Source organism: Canis lupus, chromosome 5, assembly GCF_011100685.1.
Source record: "Canis lupus familiaris isolate Mischka breed German Shepherd chromosome 5, alternate assembly UU_Cfam_GSD_1.0, whole genome shotgun sequence".
Taxonomy (NCBI): domain Eukaryota; kingdom Metazoa; phylum Chordata; class Mammalia; order Carnivora; family Canidae; genus Canis; species Canis lupus.
The window spans coordinates 365,781-382,936 of NC_049226.1; the positions used below are offsets into that span (position 1 = coordinate 365,781).

A 17,156-nucleotide genomic window follows, 5' to 3' on the forward strand; every position below is an offset into this window, starting at 1 on the left:
GAATATTCCATTGTACTTGATTTAACTCTTCTGTGGAGCTTTTCTTTCTGGCAGTGTTATCATCGTCACCCATGTATACACATTATATACCCATAAGATCATAAACCGCCCAAATGTAGGGGCTATTTACTTTCCATAGTATCTAGTGAAAAAAACTATTTCCAAGCCCAGCACAGTGTCTGACACATAAGAGATGCCCAGTGAGTATTTGCTGAATGACTAATATATGGAGGAGAGAGACCTGAAGTGCACAGAATTTAAGAGAAAAGTAGTGCCAGAGGACATACTCAAAGTTAAGCTTTTTGACTCTAAGAACAGAGTTGTTTTTCTTTTTTAAGATTTTATTTATTTATTCATGAGACACAGAGAGAGAGAGGCAGAGACACAGGCAGAGGGAGAAGCAGGCTCCAAGCAGGCAGTCCGACATGGGACTCGATCCCGGGTCTCCAGGATCAGCCCCTGGGCTGCAGGCGGGCTCTAAACCGCTGAGCCACCCGGGCTGCCCTGTTTTTCTTAATCAGGAAATAATTCACTTAAAAGTATTATCATTGAGGCATCTGGCTAGCTCAGTTGGTAGGGATGTGACTCCATCTCAAGGTTGTGAGTTCAAGCCCCACACTAGGTGTAAAGATTACTTAAAAATAAAATCCTTTTAACAAATTATTTTAAAACCATTTTAATATTTTTAAACCATTTTAAAGCCAGAGCTATTTCCTGAGATTCCCTTGGTCATTAATACATATACTTTTCTTTTTCTGTTGTTGTTGTGGTTTCTGTTCTGCTTCTGCATCCCAAGGCACAGCTGCCCACCCTTGGAGACTTATACCAAAGCTTAGTGCTAAGTGCTTTGTTTTCTGAGGATGCGAGGCCTAGTTATTGATCCCTCCAGCCACCCAAAAGGTTGGCAAAGGCATCTGAAACCCCAAGGATAGTCACTCTTGAGTATCTGGACTCAATCTTTATGCTGTTTACTTGTGCCTAACATGGTTATGGATGTGTAAAATGGTTGAGAGGCGTAGCAACAAACTATCAAAATGGGGAATGGGTAAATGACACAAGACTGGTCACTGATGGATATTTCTCCAAGCTCAGTAATGAAATGCTCTGTGTGGGGATTAGATGGACAATTACTTTTTCTTTAGAGTATGCTCAAAAACGTCCATCAAAAATATCTTAAAGATAAAAATTAATAAAACTCTTCACTAATATAACTTTATTAAAGTTTCTGCAAGTTGCAACGTAATGATATACATTTCCAAGAAGAAGCTAAATTTTGATCACTAGGAGGCAGGTCCATGGGAGGGTCTGAGGATGAGTTCATCCCCCTTTTATGGCCAACTGGTCCTATATTAGATTTTGAAACTCTGTGACTCAGGACTGTCCAGTTTTCCATCGCCAGCCTTAGCTCGTCTCCATTGTATACTAGTTGTGTAATCCTGAGATGGTTGTCCATCTCTCGGATTCTCAATTTCATCACCTCCAAAATGATAAATGTCTACCTGCCTCCAATTATGCCAGCACAAACCATATACCACACAACCAAGATATGTCACAGCCCCTCCACACCCGACGTGCTCCCTTTTAGATAATCCCAGGAGCACAGGAAGGTGGGGCAGCCAAGACACTGGTGACCCTGTAAATGGAGGGCTGGGCATGAGGATACAGCCAACCCAGTGGTCTCTAATAACTGAACCACGCGGTACAGCATGGGGCATGGCCACCTCTCCTTCCTCTCCTTCGAGGTATAAGAAATGTATCTTTCCCAGCCAAGAAGCGATTCCACATAAATTCAAGACTTTTTGCTTCTGAAAGTTCATCTTGGCCTAAATAGGAGAAATATGAGCCAATTCAACATCTTCTTTTAAACATATGCCAATTTTGGTTCTGGCTGTGAGGGAAAATAAGCCAAAGGAAGCGCATTTGAGCTGCTGCATCTCCTTCTCTGTTTTCACTCCATCTGCAAAGTTTAGGCCTTTATGGTTTCTCACCTGGATGGTTGCTTTCGGTAGCAGGGGGTCTCCCTGACTCTGGCCTCACCCCATTCATCCTTTACACAACTAGGAATCTGATCTCTCCAAACTGCAAGTCATCCTCTAATAAACGCCATTGAGGACAGCCTCAACCTACAGAATCCAGCCCAACCGGTAAGCAGAGGACATGAAGCTTTGTTAGTTTGCTCAACCCATGCTTTTTGCTTCTTATGTTCCCTGTTCCTCAGATAAATCAACTTGAATTGCCTACCTTCACCATCCACCCAGTGCATTTCAACTCATTTTTTAAGAACAACAGGACTGTCCTCTTGGCTTGAAGCTTTTTCTGACATCCCTCCCACACACTTCCAGGCTACATAAATCCCATCCCTTTCCCACTGTGCTTTTGTCTCTCCCTCCACAGCAATCCTATCCCATGGCAAGCAGATCCCATAGGGGAAACACTTCTATCTTTGTGCTTCTTTTCATATACAAATCTTTGTGAATCCTTCTTCTCTTACGTAAGGTGTAATGTTGTTGTATGTGCTCTAAACTACGAGAACTTAGAAGTGAATTGTAGTAAGTCCTTCATTTCCCCAATTAAGAAGTTGTGACACATTTATTTATTCATTGATTGAGCTCCCTCATGCTAGATAATTTATTGAAAAAACTTACCATGTGGTTGCTTCTTAGTGACGGGGATGCAGACATGAAGAAGACAGGAAAGGCTACCCCAACCATACAGCTAACAATCTGGAAGCAGTGGTAGCAAATGAAATAATTGGGTAAAAGTTAAATATGATAATGTAAGATAGAGTTCCTTGAACAAGTGACACAGCGATAGATTACTTGATTACCAAATAAATCCAAATATAAAATGTCAGATTTAGAAAACATTCAATAGACAGCTGGTTAGTAGCCAGTTAGTAGCCTTAACTAGCAAGTGAGCTATAGAAATAACTCATGGCTCTCGTACCAGAAGAACCAGAAGGACTTGTGTTCTCTAAGATATAGGAGCTGAGAGAGAAGAACATTTGTAGATACTATGACTAGAAAGACAGTGAAAGAAAAAATATTGCCTTAGTTTGCCTAATACACAGACAACTCTGTTCAAGGAGATATTTGAATCCTACAATTCCCTACACATCCTCTAAACTGCAAATAGAATTATAAATAGACATTAATGTGACTTTTCTGTTTATGTGGATCCCTTACAGCTATCTTTAATCCCATGGCTATAGAACATCAAATCCTTCAGGTTAATATTATACGGAAAGCAGATTGATTGATTGATTTTTTAAAGATTCCATTTATTTATTTATTCATGAGAGATACAGAGAGGCAGAGACACAGGCAGAAGGAGAAGCAGGCTCCATGCAGGGAGCCCGACGTGGGTCTCCATCCCGGGTCTCCAGGATCACATCCCGGGCTGAAGGCGGCGCCAAACCACTGAGCCACCCAGGCTGCCCCGGAAAGCAGATTTAAATACAAATTGACTTCCAAAAAGTAAAAAGAGATACCTAAAAAGAGAAAAATATCGTTGTGCCAAATGGTCTGAAAAAAAGACAAAAGAAAAATTCGAAGGTAGGCAAGATATAAAAAGTCTTGAGAGAAGAGCATCACCAAAGGTGGATGAGGAAGCTGCGAGCCCTGTTTCTCCCCCTCCCTGTCTCCTCCTCCCAAACATCAAAAAACAAACACATAAAACAAGCAAACAAAGCAATTGGCTGAACTGATCTTATAGGGGCTCTGAAAAACAGAGGGTCCAGCGAGCAAGTAAACATCTAATCAAGAGAATGTTTTTAAGAAACACACATTACAAATGGTAGCAAATATCGTGATGTTTTCCCCCACACCCCCCTTGCCCTGGCGCCTGGTCCCCTCTGGAGGCACCACAGCCCAGATCCCAGTTCCCGCCCTCCAGCGTCACCTGCAATGTTCTAACCTGCCTGGAGGCTGCCGGACGGACAGACGGACGGTTGGAGGCCTGCCTCATCTGCGGACAGGAAGGTCATCTGGCCCCACCCACGAAAGCTGCAGGGAGACTAGACCGTCAGGCACCTGGAGCAAGGGAACACAGGTGGAGGCCTGCAGCAGCCTGCGGAAGATGCAGAGTCATTGGCACGGGCCTCCCTGGGAGATCAAGACGTCCACAGACAGCCATTCCCCTGCTCGGAAACGACCTAAGAAGACCTGAAGCTTTTCTACTCAGCTGATCCCTGGCTGGGAGCATATCTAGCCCATCAGCCCCAGCTCTGAGCCAGTCTGCAAAGACTGGGAGATGCCACGGTTTTCCAAATGTCTGGTTTTCAGCAAAAGATCCCAAGACAACAAATAGTACTACTGATACTAAAATATTTCAGAATAAACTTAGCCAATGAAGTAAAAGACTTGTACACAGGCAGCTATAAAATATCCCTGAAAGACATTAAAGAAGATATAAATAAATGGAAAGAAGCCGTGTTTATGAATCAGAAAATGCCAAGATGTCAATACTACCCAACGTGATCGATGGATTTTAATGCAATCCCTAAAAATCCCAATATCCGGACGCCTGGGTAGCTCCGCGGTTGAGCATCTGCCTTCGGCTCAGGGTGTGATCCCGGGATCCGGGATCGAGTCTCACGTCCGGCTCCTTGTGGGGAGCCTGCTGGTGTCTCTGCCTCTCTCTCTCTGAGCCTCTCATGATTAAATAAAATCCTTAAAAAAAAATCCCAATATCATTTTTTGCAGAAACATAAACATCCTAAAATTCTTAGACTGTCATGGGACCCAAAGAAGCCAAAATAATATTTAAAAAGAAGAACAAAGTTGAAGAACTCACATTTGCTGGTTTCAAGTTTACTACAACGCTGCAATAACCAAAGAAGTGCTGGACGGGCATGAAGACAGATGCGTGGGCCGAGTGCGCGGAGCAGAGCCACGAAATAAGCCTCCGTGCTCGTGGCCGAAGGATTTTCAGCAAGGATGCCACGGCCATTCAACTGGGATATGGAACAGCCTTTTCAACAAATGTACTGTGATAACAGGGTACCTACACGGCAAAGAATGAAGTCAGACCCCTACTTTATGTCATGTACATAAATTAGCTCAAAATAGACCAAAAACCTGAATCTAAGAGCTAAAAGTATAAAACTTTCAGGAAACAGGAGAAAAGTGTCGTGACATTAAATTTGGCAACGACTTCATGGATGGGACACCACGAGCAAAAGCAATGAAGGAAAATAGATAAATTGGGCTTTATCAGAAATAAGAACCTTTGTGCATGGGGGCGCCTGGGTGACACCATCAGTTCAGCATCTGACTCGGTTTGGGCTCAGGTAACGATCTGTCCGGGGACTGAGCCCCACATCAGGCTTCAGGCTCCGCGTGATGAGGTCCTACTTGAGTTCCTCAGTCTGTGTCCCTCTGCTCACCCTGACCCCATGCTCTCTTTCTCTCTCTCTCTCTCTTTCAAAGACATAAATCTTAAAAGAAAAAAGAAAAAAACCTTTGTGCATCAAAGGAGACTCAAAATGAAGAAAACAACCTACAGAATGGGAAAAAATATTTGCCAATCATACGTCTGAAAGCGATTAATATCCAGAACATAAAAAGAACTCCTACAACTCAACAACAACACAACGACCACCAACAAACTTCAAAACCAGGCAAAGGATAAGTCGAGAGAAAACCGAGTGGGGCTCAGCGTCGGGCCCTGAGTAGTCTACAGCTGGGCTCAGGCGGGCGCCTTCGGGTTTGTGTTACCAAGTCTGCACCCTGCTGCTCCCGCCCCCCGACTTAGAGGGCGGACTCCGCCCTGCAGGAGGACCCTCCCCAGGGGGACCTTCGAGAGCAGGTGCCTCAGTTTCCACCCCATACCTTCCGTGCCCCAGGTGCACACACGACACATATGCACACAAGAAGATGTTTGCACATTGGCACGAACACACGCGCAGGCACGAGTACGCGTGTACTCAGGCACACGGGCGCCGGGTCCTTGGCGAGCTCCCGGGATCCCCTGGCTTCACTGGCACAGCCAGCCCGGGTCAGGGGCCTTTGGGCGGCCTGGACCGCACCGACCGTCCACACCCGCGGGGCTCCCAACCACCGTAGCACCTGCCCGGGGTGACCCGCTCCCACCTCGACAGGCCACCGCCCCCGGGCCCTCTCCCTGCCGGCCGGGCCTGGTGGATAGTTAGGCCCACTCGGTGGCAGCCATCGCAGGCCCCCCCACCCCCGGCCTGCTCCCCAGCTCCCCAGCCCCCCATCGAAGGCCTGGAGGGTAAGAGCTCTACTTCCTGGGTCTCAGCTGAGCCCTGCGAGGGCCTCCCTGGGGCCTCGGGACACACGGCACTTTATGGATTCTTGGCAGCACGTGTGAGCCATTGTGACAGCATCAGTGAAGGGCATTGGGGAGGAGTAATGGCATCCGTCTCCCTGGGGGGGCTCCGTTCACCCCAGCAAGGCCATCAGCTGCCGCCCATCATCAGGTTCAGGGTGCGATGTGGCTAAGACTGATTTCTCTAATCACAGGCCGAGGGGGACGCACACACGGGCTCCGTCCTGGGGGGCAGCGGGCTGCTGGCCCCTTCCACGACCCTGAGTGTGTGGGGCGAGCGACCCCGGTGACACAGGCCTCGGGGTGAGGAGCATGAGGTGAGGGCTCCGGGGTGGGGGGCAGGAGGTGAGGGTCCTGGGGTGGGGGGCAGGAGGTGAGGGTCCTGGGGTGGGGGGCAGGAGGTGAGGGTCCTGGGGTGGGGGGCAGGAGGTGAGGGTCCTGGGGTGGGGGGCAGGAGGTGAGGGCCTCGGGGTGGGGGGCAGGAGGTGAGGGTCCTGGGGTGGGGGGCAGGAGGTGAGGGCCCTGGGGTGGGGGGTCAGTCGTGTGGGGACAGCGGGCCCGGGGGACACAGTGGGACATGGGGGTGAGGAGCAGGAGGTGAGGGCCCTGGGTCTAGGGATCGGGGACACCAGGGGACACTGTGAGGCCGGTCCTGTCCCCTCTGCAGGGCGCTGAATGGGCGGAGGAGAGGGGCAGGGGACGCACCACCGGGCGGCGCCTGGGCTCTTGCTGAGGGGGGGCCTGTGCCACTGTCCCCTCGCCCCCGCGGTCCCCTCACCTGCCGGGACCCCGCGGGCAGCACCGGGTCTCCCTGCAGAGAAGGCCTTTTTATTTATATCTCGCCTCATCATAGTTTATTAATATCAGATTGTACCTTAATATATGTTAAATTTTATGTGTATCTATAAATACATTAGGCAGATGTAGGACTTAACATTTGCCGTGTCAGTGGGCAGGTGAGGGCAGGTGAGGGCAGGTGAGGGCAGGTGCTGTCCACGCTGCCCCCCAGCTCCACCACCCCCCGCCCGGGCCGCACAGCCCCCCCCACCCCGTGGACCCAGCTGCCCCTCACCCAGGACGCAGCTCCCCAGCCCCCCGGGTTCCACGGCCCGGAGGCCTCTGGCAGCTCTGGGGGGGCTGCAGCTGTGGAGCGGGGGGGGGGGGGGGGGGGGGGGAGGGGGGAGGGGGGCGTGGAACCCGCGGCGCTGAGCGAGGGCGCAGGGCGGAGGAGGGAGGAGGGAGGAGCCCCAGGCTCGCTGCGCTCGACTGCCCCCCCCCCCCCCCCCCCCGCGGTGAGCCTACTTCCTGGCAGAACAGCCCGGCTGGGGAAGGAGGCAGGTGCCCCAGGAAGCTCTTGAAGGTCAGGGCCGTGGCTCTTGGGCCTTGAAGTCCTCCCTGACCCGGTGACCTTGGCGGCCCCCTCGTGTGCCTTCCGGGGGCGGGGGCGGGGGGCAGCCGGCGAAGCCCCTGCCTGCCAGCCTGGCTGCTGTGAGGACAGACCCCAGGGATGGGAGAGCAGCAGGAGCCCCCACCCGTCAGGGCGGAGACAGGGAGACTCGGCAATGCGCCAGCGCAGGTGGCGGCGGGGCCGGGGTAGCGGCTCCGGGCCAAGGAGCGCGGACCTGGCGAAGCCTCCCATTTAGCCCAAAGCCTGAACTCTTCCCTCCGGAGCGTCCGTCCAGTGTGTGGCCCAAAACTGCATTTCCCAGGTTTGTAGGCCGCGTGGGCAGTAAAGCTTTCCCCGCATCTGCCCAAGTCTTTGCATCCGGGAATCCTCATTGGCCCCAGGAAAGGGGGCTCCCCAGAGCCAGCAGCCATGAAATCGGGTGACAAGACTTTTTGTCATTGTTTTAAACCAGCACATCAAACCCGCAGCAGCACGGCCCGACCTGCAGCAGAGGCCTTCTGTGACCTGTGGGGTCCTGCGGGGCCTTCATGACCTGTGGAGTCCTGCGGAGCCTTCCGTGACCCGGGGGATCTTGCAGGGCCTTCGTGACCTGTGGGGTCCTGCGGGGCCTTCCATGACCTGTGGTGTCCTGCGGAGCCTTCCGTGACCCGGGGGATCTTGCAGGGCCTTCGTGACCTGTGGGGTCCTGCGGGGCCTTCATGACCTGTGGAGTCCTGCGGGCCTTCCGTGACCTGTGGGGTCCTGCAGGGCCGTGCCCCACTCAAAGCACCAGCCCACAGGATCCGTGCCAGAGGGTCCGACAGGTACAGTGACTGTCCCCTGTTCTAGTCACTTCCCTTCTTGCATTCATGTGCGTGCGTGTGTGTGCGCGCGCGCAAAAGCGGGGGAACACACCGTGCAGGCCCTGCCTTTGGCATCGTCAGCCTGGCTCTCTGTATTTCAGTTGCTCACGGGGACTGTCCCAAGCGTGTTGTCTTGTGTGACACTAAGAGGCTAGCCCGAGACAGTAAATGTGAGAGCCCCACCCACACCCACCCCCCGCAAACACGCACATTCACTGTCCTTTATCCAGAAATTTGTATTTGAGGGATGAGCCTTTTAAATGAAGCCAGAGTTGGCAAAAGGAGGGAGTGTTTGTCCTTTGTCCCGGCTGTGGCAGCTGGAAATGGAAACAGATGGGTGCAGAGAGCCTGAAGGGGAGGACACGTGATGGAGCCTGTTCTGAAATCGGAGTGTGGAGAAGCCAGGAGCAGTAAGAGGTCACGTTCTCACAGCAAAGCAGCGGGGCTGAAGTGCCACACGTTACCTTTAAGATGTTTCCTCTGCAAGTCACGGGATCCACTGAGAGCCCTAGCGGTTAAGAATTCCTTTAGGCCCTTGACTAGTCAACTACGTGTATGTGTGGCATGGGTGTGGCACACCGAACTCCAGACACTGAGTTTCCAGGAAAAAAAATAAAATTGTCTGAAATGTGATAAAGCACGTAATATCAGCTCTGTACCTTCTCTCTCCCTTTCATCCACCTGATTTATTGAATCCCTTATTTATTGAACACTTGTAATCAACCAGACACTGGACTGGAGAGTGAGGATGTGATAGAGAATAAGACACATTTCCTGACCCCAAAGGGTTCACCACCTAGTGTGGGTACACTAGACATGAAATAGACGTGAAAAAAGTAAGGACACACATGTATGATTTAGAATTTGTTCCATCATTTTGATGCAAAAGAACAGCCTGTGAGAGAGGATCGCAGGGCAGACCTAGTCGGCTTGCTTATTTATTGTCGGGGGGGGGGGAGGGTAGCTGTTAGGGTTGGCCTGTCCTTGGCACTGGCATCCCCTCACTCTTCAATCAATATTTCACAGACGTTTCTGAGCATCTCTGTGTTTGAGGCTGAGACACAGCTGTAAACTGAACCTATGAAAATCCTTGTTCTCAAAATGCTAACATTTATCTGAGGAAAGACAAAAAATGAAATAAGTCAATGTTATCTTATGCTAGAAGATGACCGCCGGCGTGGAGAGGTCAGGAAAGAAAAGGGACAAGGACTGATGGAGAGAAGGGACACCTCTCAGGACTCCTTTGCCTAATTTTGATGGGAAAAGGGAAAATGCGGGCAGCCCCGGTGGCGCAGCAGTTCAGCGCTGCCTGCAGCCCGGGGTGTGATCCTGGAGACCTGGGATCAGTCCCGCGTCGGGCTCCCTGCATGGAGCCTGCTTCTCCCTCTGCCTGTGTCTCTGCCTCTCTCTCTCTCTATGTCTTTCTCATGAATAAATAAATAAATCCTTAAAAAAAAAGAAAAAGGGAAAATGCAATAACCTCAGTCTGAGAAGTGCACAGAGATGAGGTGCTCACACCCTTCATGGGGGAGGGCCTGTGTCATGAGCCCAGCTAGGCTATGGGGTTGGGGGGGGAGAGAATCAGAGCGGAGTGTAGAAGTGGAAATGACAGGTTTATGCTGTGACCCCCACGCCAGCTGTGGCAGTGGGGACCACACGTCTTCACGTCTTCTCATCCATCTTCCTGTTTTAAGTTCCTCCAGTGAGGCAGGCTCGCTGGAATCCTGTAGGAACTTCTCCAGAACGTATATTAGGGCATGGATCTTAGAAAGATAAATGGTGTGACATGCTTTAGTAGAATTTTTCTGGTTTCTCTGTACAGAAGACACTGAAGGGAGGCAAAAGCAGCGGCAGGGAGTCCCCAAGATCAGCTGGAGTCGGGGGCGGTGGAGAGAGCAGAGAATTGTAAGGAGAAGGGACACGGGAATTTTTCCCATTTTTCCTTGACTTTCTGCATGTCTTCTGACCGAGCACCCAGAATCCGGGAGAGAGGGAAGCGAATGCCCTGTTTATCCATATTGTCAGCATGAGGAAGCCGCAGAGATGCACAGCAACTGCTAAGGACAAGTGTAGCATCTTAAAAATCACAGAAATGTGACAGAAGAGAGCTTGGCTTCGGAGCCGGAACGCATGGATTCAAAGCCCCAAATCTGTTGATCACCATCTGTAGGACTTTGGACAATGACTCAGCCTCTCGTAGACCCTGAGTGGCACAGCGGTTTAGCGCCTGCCTTTGGCCCAGGGCACGATCCTGGAGACCCGGGATCGAATCCCACGTCGGGCTCCCGGTGCTTGGAGCCTGCTTCTTCCTCTGCCTAGGTCTCTGCCTCTCTCTCTCTCTCTCTCTCTCTGTGACTATCATAAATAAATAAAAGTTAAAAAAAAAAAAAGAACTAGATTTCCTAATGGTGAAATGTGAGTAATAAAAACTTCAATTCCTTGGTAATTAGGATCAGTTGAAAAAAAATGTCCAAGTGCTTAAGACACTGTGCAATTATGCCATTAGCGAAGAGTCTCCTTATCTTCCTGGTCCCAGAGACTTGACGTTTGAAAAATGTTGGGAATTTCTTTCTTAAACGCTCTTGAATCTGAGGGGGAAAGAAAACCCCCACAACCTAGTGATATAATGAGTCTGGAGGAGAGACCGAGAATGACTGAGGAGGTGTAAGCATACGGAAGACTGTAAGTGCCCAGCGAGGAGTGAGAATGCTCTAGTTTTGTGGTTTTGTTTCCGTGTTTGATTTTTAATTTCATTTAGTACAGAACTGGAGGAAACAAGTTTAAATTCCAACAAGAAAAGCATAGATCAAACAGAAAACAAAAGTCACCTTATTTACGAGTGGAGTAAGATCCTAGAGAAGACGTGGAGATGCTTGTAAAGCTTCCTACTAAAGGGACATTAGTAGAAACAGAAAAGGGTAATTTTACTGAATGTAGGAAGAGGAATAAATGGGTTTGTGTTGTCTACACCTGGGCTATGGATTCCAGAAGCAAAAGGAAAAAAACAAACAAGCAGGATGCTCTCACTATTTACATAATTCCTTTTAATCTGTTTCTGTAAATTCTCAACTTTTCTTCTGCAGGAGCACTTGGAGGAACTTATAAGTTAAAGGCCGATTCTAGGCTGGGCTTACGGGGGAGGGAACAATGCAAGTTGGATCCTTATTTTGACCGAACACATCTGTGACTTGAGCTTCTCCTCTGGGCGGAGGCTCCCCTGTGAGTCCAGTCCTGATAGGCTTGGCTCCTGCACAATAGGGCCAGTGGGACCTGCAGCCCTATTAATTGCCTCCTCGATGCTGATTTTCTTAATGTTTCTATGGAAACCGTGGGCCCTCGGGCAGGTTCTCCGATGCTCAGGAGCCAAGGAGGCTCTTCCTAATTGCTTTTGCACACCTTCGAAACACTGCCCTGGGACGCCCACTGTTCCCGGGCGACTGTAGCTTCTGCTCTACGGACCGCAGCGAGTGACACAGCCCTGGCTTGGCTCTCTCGCTCGGCTGCCGCAGTTACGGGAGAGGAGGTGCGGGATACCCTTTACCCAAGCTGGACAAACGTAGGCCAGCTCTAGGTTCTCTGCTAAAGGCGCTGTGCTCGCAGGGACAGCCTCCAGCAAGAGGTAGAGCGTGCGGCCTGGAGGACTGGGCTGAGAATGGAGGATTCCGATTCGTACGGCCAAGGAGGGGAACTTTCATTCCCCTAAAGAGTGTGTTTGGGTCACAAAAAAAGCCAGAAGTCACTGGTAACAAATGATTCGGTTTAGGAGATTGAAAGCATCAAGTAGGAAGCAAATCAAGTGAGACATCGTGGCGGCAACGGGAAGGGAGCCAAGGGAAGGTGACTGCGCCTTTCCTGCACGTGGCATCCGATGCCGGCCTGGGACACACTGAAGCAAGCGATTCACCTGGTGCGTGCCCGGGCCTTGTCCTGATACAAATAATATTGACATACTACGAGGGGACTTCTGAGCTGTAAAATGCCTTCTGGCATCAGCCGGGTTACTCCTCTCTCCCCCGAAGAACTAAAAATATAGCTCCATGCCCTGTTTTAAAAAATGGCTCAATGAGGCGACTCTAAATCCTGGTCCACCCCCAGTGGACACATATATCTTAATTCTAATCAAATTAGATTTTCACACTTAAATGCAGAAATATCGACCATGGATTTTTTTTAAAAACAGGCGTCTGAATTACACCTCAGACCTTCTGAATCAGAATTTTTCAGGATGAGCCTTAATGATATAAATGCGTAAATCTCCAGCTGACTCTAAAGCACAGCTGGGATGGAGAGTCACTGATCTCACCCAAGCCACTCTGCTGTGATGCCACACTGTGACTCACGCCGGCGCTTCAAGACTAGAGCTCGACTCAACCTCCCTGACGTAATGTCTCCGATGATGTGTCGTGAGTCCAGACCACCCCTCAACCCTGTCTGCCCCGCTCCAGGCCCCTGGGGCTCTCGTGGGAGTGCTCACGGTCTTTCTAAGCAAAGGTGCAGGGACTGAGAGCAGAGCCCAAAAGTCCATCCGGATTCACGTTACTGTTTTGCATTTGATACACAAGGGAGACCCTGTATTTGGAGACGGGACACCATGTCCCACCCGCAGGGAGCTGCTGCAGCGGGGTCACTGCCACAACGGGGTCCTGCCGCAGGGGGGTCACGGCTACAGCAGGGTCACGGCTATAGCGGGGTCACGGTCACAGCGGGGTCGCTGTTACAGTGGGGTCACTGCCACAGCGGGGTCACTGCCACAGCTGGGTCACTGTTACAGTGGGGTCACTGCTACACTGCTACAGCGGGGTCACTGCCGCAGGGGGGTCATGGCTATAGCGGGGTCATGGCTACAGCGGGGTCACTGCCACAGCAGGGTCACAGCTACAGAGGGGTCAGGGCTACAGTGGGGTCACTGCAGCAGCAGGGTCATGGCTACAGTGGGGTCATGGCTACAGCGGGGTCACTGCCACAGTGGGGTCACTGCCGCAGCGGGGTTACTGCCACAGCGGGGTCACTGTTACAGTGGGGTCACTGCCGCAGTGGGGTCACTGCCACAGCGGGGTCACTGCCACAGCGGGGTCACTGCCGCAGCGGGGTCTCTGCCGCAGCGGGGTCACTGTTACAGTGGGGTCACTGCTACACTGCTACAGCGGGGTCACTGCCGCAGGGGGGTCATGGCTATAGCGGGGTCATGGCTACAGCGGGGTCACTGCCACAGCAGGGTCACAGCTACAGAGGGGTCAGGGCTACAGTGGGGTCACTGCAGCAGCAGGGTCATGGCTACAGTGGGGTCATGGCTACAGCAGGGTCATGGCTACAGCGGGGTCACTGCCACGGTGGGGTCACTGCCGCAGCGGGGTCACTGTTACAGTGGGGTCACTGCCGCAGTGGGGTCACTGCCACAGCGGGGTCACGGCCATAGCGGGGTCATGGCCACAGCGGGGTCACTGTTACAGTGGGGTCATTGCTACAGCGGGGTCACTGCCACAGCGGGGTCACTGCCACAGTGGGGTCACTGCCGCAGCGGGGTCTCTGCCACAGCGGGGTCACTGTTACAGCGGGGTCACTGCCGCAGCGGGGTCACTGCCACAGCGGGGTCACTGCCGCAGCGGGGTCTCTGCCGCAGCGGGGTCTCTGCCGCAGCGGGGTCACTGTTACAGTGGGGTCACTGCCGCAGCGGGGTCACTGCCGCAGCGGGGTCTCTGCCACAGCGGGGTCACTGCCACAGCGGGGTCACTGCCGCAGCGGGGTCTCTGCCGCAGCGGGGTCTCTGCCACAGTGGGGTCACTGTTACAGTGGGGTCACTGCCGCAGTGGGGTCACTGCCGCAGCGGGGTCTCTGCCACAGCGGGGTCACTGTTACAGTGGGGTCACTGCCGCAGTGGGGTCCTGCCACAGTGGGGTTACTGCCACAGCGGGGTCATGGCTACAGCGGGGTCACGGCCACAGCGGGGTCACTACCACAGCCGGGTCACTGCCACAGCGGGGCCACTGTTACAGTGGAGTCACTGCTACAGCGGGGTCACTGCCACAGTGGGGTTACTGCCACAGAGGGGTCATGGCTACAGCGGGGTCACTGCCACAGCAGGGTCACTGCCACAGCCGGGTCACTGCCACAGCAGGGTCACTGCCGCAGTGGGGTCACGGCTATAGCGGGGTCACAGCCACAGCGGGGTCACTGTTACAGTGGGGTCATTGCTACAGCGGGGTCACTGCCACAGCGGGGTCACTGCCACAGTGGGGTCACTGCCACAGCCGGGTCACTGCTGCAGCAGGGTCACTGTTACAGTGGGGTCACTGCCACAGCGGGGTCACGGCCACAGCGGGGTCACGGCTACAGCGGGGTCACTGCATTCCACGTGAATTCAAACTGGGGGCCTGGTAGGGGGAAAGGGGAAGCAATTTTTTGTCTCTCACTCTTAAAGCCTCACAGCGCAGGAAGCCGGCCCACTGATGCCCCTGGAAGGAAGGCCGGTGGAAAGAGTGCGGGGCCCTGCCAGAGCTAGGCAGAGGACGTCGAGCAGGAGCCTCCTCCTCCCCAGCAACTCCCTGTGGGGCTATGCCCCTGGCTCGAAGCTCCCACACGTTTCATAGACACGGAAAATCCGGCCCACCTGCCGCCACTACCTGGGCCTCACTTCCCAGGTTCCTTCTCTAGAGCCAAGGAACAACATGCTCCAAGCGGCTATACTTGGAGGTGGAGGATGGGAAAGACAGGCGATGTGGGCAGCTGGCGTCCCTGAACACCTGTGAAGGAACAGGTACTTGAAGCCTTCCTTGATCTGCACCATGACTGCAGAGCCCACTTCGGGAGGACACCGAGGGCAGGAGAAGGAAGTGGGCCACGATCGCTCGGGTAGGATGTAACGCCACGTAAGTCTCCTATGTACCCTGTGGGGGAGAAGCACGCGCAGGAAGGATGTGGAGGTCTTCTGAGCCAAGCTGTTCCCCCGTGTGTCTGTGCCAAGCCCAACCTCCCGTCCCGAAGCTGTCACTTCAGAGCCCTGCACGCCCCACGAGGCTTTTACAATGGGAAACACTTTGCAGTGAAAAATTGCTATTTCTCCCAAAAGGTCCGAAAAGGTCTGAGCAGAGCCATTTTAGTAAACAATAGCTTTATATCAAATTTGAAGGCAGTGAAAGGGCAAAGGAGAGAAGGGCAGGGTAGGAGGGAGAAATGGATAAAGGGGTTTGCTGAAAATCTGATGCTATTCCTGAAAATACCAAGTCTGCTGAGAATTTCCCTTCAGTTGCCCTTTACCGTCGGGGTTAATTTTTATGTTCTTTGGCTCTAGGGCTCCAGCTGCCACCAGAAACACACTGTTTATGACTGTTTATGACTTTTCTGAACCCGATTGTTGAGAACAGAGACTCCACACCAGGCCTCTGACTCTGCCTCGGCCATCCCCAAACCTTTGTTCGAGAAATTCGACGTGAGCTCTCGAGCCTGCCCCGGGAGTGCTGTCACTTGCGCTACACAACTTTTAATGCAGAGAAAATGGCTGTCTTGGGACCATCCTGCAGGGCAAGTTCACTCCCTGAGGTAGTTTCCTCACGTGCGATGAGGACAACGCAGCAGCCCGAGAGGTAGTTGTGTTTTGTACCCATCTTCTCATTTAATCGTGACTCCGGGACTCTTCCCAAGAGCCAGTGGGCTCAGAGCATTCCCAGACCCCGCCCAGGGTAAGGGGGGGAGGAGGGAAGGGCGAGGCCTAGGCCCAGGCACCTGCACCATGTCCCACCGCCCAGGTACTGAAGGGAACTCCAATTCCAGGGCTATTGAGAGACAAAGCCAGAGGTGGCGCGAGCTGGCCCGACCAGGACCGCGACACCATGATGGTCTCACACCAGGAGAGAAGACAGGGGTTCTGGGTCAACCTGCTTTCCTTTCAGCACAAACCTCCCCTGCCTTTCACTGGGTTTTCAACTGGAAGCCTTTGTACCCAGAGTCACCGACAGAGAACCAGCTTCTGCGGTGGGCCGCTCACTTGAGCGGAAAGACTATGAGGGTTCAGTTTCCCCCACCTCGGAGCTTCCCCAGCTCTTTAAGCCCCATTACGTTTTAATTTAATTGTCGCCACTTTGTGCTGGAATTGTGTTTTATGAGCACATTACCAGACGTTGAAGGCTTGTAAAACAGAGGCTTTTGAAATAAAAATAAAAGGATACTCGCGTCCAATAGTATTGCCAAAATGGGAAATAAGGGCCAGTTGGTAGCACTGTGCATGCTGATGAGATTCTGAGGAGGACTGGTGTTTATCCAGGTCTAAATTTGCATCTGGAGGCTAAGATGGGGCCCCGGGGGAAGGGACCAACTGGCCTGGTCCCAGCCCTGTGGGGATGTGGAGTGATTCTGGAAACCAACCTTGACAGATGCAGCTGAGTATGTATGACCTTCTCGAAGTTACCTGTGTGATTTTTTTTTAAAGATTTTATTTATTTATTCATGACACACACAGAGAGGCAGAGACACAGGCAGAGGGAGAAGCAGGCTCCATGCAGGGAGCCCGATGTGGGACTTGATCCCAGGACCCCGGGGTCACGACCTGAGCCAAAGGCAGATGCTGGAGACCCGGGTGCCCCGTTGGCATAACTGTCTGGGCTGTTTCTTTCTTTTTTCTT

General features: G+C 52.4%; 2 long non-coding RNA genes across 2 annotated transcripts; one reads left to right on the top strand and one right to left on the bottom strand.

The window, feature by feature from the left end:
- Positions 1 to 582: 582 nt before the first annotated feature.
- On the bottom strand, positions 583 to 5,943 carry LOC111096085. The gene is made up of 3 exons (XR_005358809.1): positions 5,228 to 5,943; positions 4,795 to 5,004; positions 583 to 2,723 (listed from the first exon to the last, which is right to left on the bottom strand). It is a non-coding gene; the product is annotated as an uncharacterized LOC111096085 (long non-coding RNA).
- A 1,655-nt stretch (positions 5,944 to 7,598) lies between these two features.
- Positions 7,599 to 9,353, top strand: LOC111096086. Its single transcript, XR_005358810.1, has 3 exons — positions 7,599 to 8,000; positions 8,151 to 8,502; positions 8,859 to 9,353. It is a non-coding gene; the product is annotated as an uncharacterized LOC111096086 (long non-coding RNA).
- Positions 9,354 to 17,156: the final 7,803 nt, after the last annotated feature.